The sequence below is a fragment of the Stigmatopora argus genome, unplaced genomic scaffold (genome assembly GCF_051989625.1).
Source record: "Stigmatopora argus isolate UIUO_Sarg unplaced genomic scaffold, RoL_Sarg_1.0 HiC_scaffold_59, whole genome shotgun sequence".
NCBI lineage: Eukaryota > Metazoa > Chordata > Actinopteri > Syngnathiformes > Syngnathidae > Stigmatopora > Stigmatopora argus.
The window spans coordinates 55,001-57,634 of record NW_027520073.1 but is presented as its reverse complement, the minus strand read 5'-3'; positions in this window follow the sequence as shown (position 1 = coordinate 57,634).

The window sequence follows — 2,634 nt, the reverse complement described above, 5'->3', positions numbered from 1 at the left end:
CTATCAGCCCGTAGGACATGCTCCCCGCCTCCCCTGAGCGGATTAGGCGCGTGATTATCTCAGTCTCTCTCACGCTCCATAGTGCTGAGGACTGCCTGCCTGGCTCCCCCCGCCCCCTCCTCGCCAATTTGACCTGGTTCCACTCCTCCGGGTGGGCGAGTCTCATGTGCTGCGTGACTCCCCTATCGCTGCCAAACCCGCGCTCACAGACGCTACACTTGCATGCGCAGCGTCCCTCCTCCCTAGGACCGCCCCCTTTACACTTCGGAACATGGCAGGCAATCCCCTGACCACTCTCACTTGTACGACCACACCGCCGGCACACAAAGGACACCGTCCTCTCCCCATGCTGACTGATGATGTGGCGTTTCATCGACATAATGCCACCCGCCTTCTTCCTGCATATTGGGCACCGCTCTTCCTGATCCGGGAGGAACACTTTAACTTCAGCACCACCAGGCAAGGGACCACGACCTCCGCCATGACCTCCCAAACTCCCTGCGTCACCTCCCTCCCTGGATGTGGTAGGCTGTGGGTCCCGCACACCTCCATCCACCTCCACTCTCACTGCCGAGCCTTCCACAGTCCCTGACTCCGATCCCCCTGCGATCCCTGAGGGGGGGCAATACGCAGCCCACTCCCCCCCACAGCCCTCAGGTCCCCCCCTCTCCGGCCGCGGTAAGTCCACTTCAAATTGTTGAGTTTGGGAGGCTTCAGTATCAGTGTCCATCACCACCACTTCATTCCCGTTCCCCATTACTCCACTGCTGCGCCCCTCAGCGGGCGCACCGCCGGGGGGTCTTGACAGGTCCATGGCAGGTGCTCCCACTCGTCCACCACGCGCCACGCTCTCTCTGCCGGTGCGGAAGGCCTGGTCCCAGCGGTATCCTCACTTCCCTCTACACCTAGGAGGGACATTAATGTTAGTGATCGGTCAGGCAGACACACGTCAATGGTCACACAACACATCCATCGGTTCCGCATAGCCCTCCGCCGCAGGGGACGCCCCCTTCCATAGCTTCCCCCCCACCACCCCCCCCAGGCGAACCCGCAGGGCGAAGGAACCCACCGCCCAAGCACCGGCGTTTGGCCCGGGCGAGCGCGGGCCCTCCTGAGGCGGGTCACGGTTGCCAATCGGTCATCCACCTCTCCTCGAGCTTAGTCGTGCTACCAGACGACGCTCGTGCCTGCTGCCTCAGGCAGTGGCCTGACCCTCGCTCGGGCCTTCCACTTCCACCAGTTCGTTCCCCTTCTCACACCGCCATATCCACCGTACCAGTAACCGCCGCCACTCCCTGCCGCCCCCCAGAGAGTGGATCAGCCGTAACCTGGGCTTGCCGCTGTCCCACTAGTTGTTCCATCTCTCCGAGCTTAGTCGCCCCACCATACGACGCTCGTGCCTGCTGCCTCAGGCAGTGGCTTAACCCTCGCTCGGGCCTGCCACTTCCACCAGTTCGTTCCCCTCGATATTCCATCATATCCACCGCACCAATAGCTGCCACCACTCCCTGCCGCCCCCCAGAGAGTGGATCAGCCGTAACCTGGGCTTGCCGCTGTCCCACTAGTTGTTCCATCTCTCTCCGAGCTTAGTCGCCCCACCATCCGACGCTCGTGCCTGCTGCCTCAGGCAGTGGCTTAACCCTCGCTCGGGCCTGCCACTTCCACCAGTTCGTTCCCCTCGATATTCCATCATATCCACCGCACCAATAGCTGCCACCACTCCCTGCCGCCCCCCCAGAGAGTGGATCAGCCGTAACCTGGGCTTGCCGCTGTCCCACTAGTTGTTCCATCTCTCTCCGAGCTTAGTCGCCCCACCATCCGACGCTCGTGCCTGCTGCCTCAGGCAGTGGCTTAACCCTCGCTCGGGCCTGCCACTTCCACCAGTTCGTTCCCCTCGATATTCCATCATATCCACCGCACCAATAGCTGCCACCACTCCCTGCCGCCCCCCAGAGAGTGGATCAGCCGTAACCTGGGCTTGCCGCTGTCCCACTAGTTGTTCCATCTCTCTCCGAGCTTAGTCGCCCCACCATCCGACGCTCGTGCCTGCTGCCTCAGGCAGTGGCTTAACCCTCGCTCGGGCCTGCCACTTCCACCAGTTCGTTCCCCTTGACATTCCACCATATCCTCCGCACCAATAGCTGCCACCACTCCCTGCCGCCCCCCAGAGAGTGGATCAGCCGTAACCTGAGCTTGCCGCTGTCCCACTAGTTGTTCCATCTCTCTCCGAGCTTAGTCGCCCCACCATACGACGCTCGTGCCTGCTGCCTCAGGCAGTGGCTTAACCCTCGCTCGGGCCTGCCACTTCCACCAGTTCGTTCCCCATGTCATTACACCACATCCACCGCACCAATAGCTGCCACCACTCCCTGCCGCCCCCCAGAGAGTGGATCAGCCGTAACCTGGGCTTGCCACTGTCCCACTAGTTGCTCCAACACTCTCCGAGCTTAGTCGCCCTGCCATACGACGCTCGTGCCTGCTGCCTCAGGCATTGGCTTGACCCTCGCTCGGGCCTGCCACTTCCACCATTTCATTTCCGATGCCAGTCCATCCTATTCGCCGCACCACCACTGCCGCCACTCCCTGCCGCCCCCCAGAGAGTGGATCAGCAGCACCCGGGCTTGCCCCTTGCCC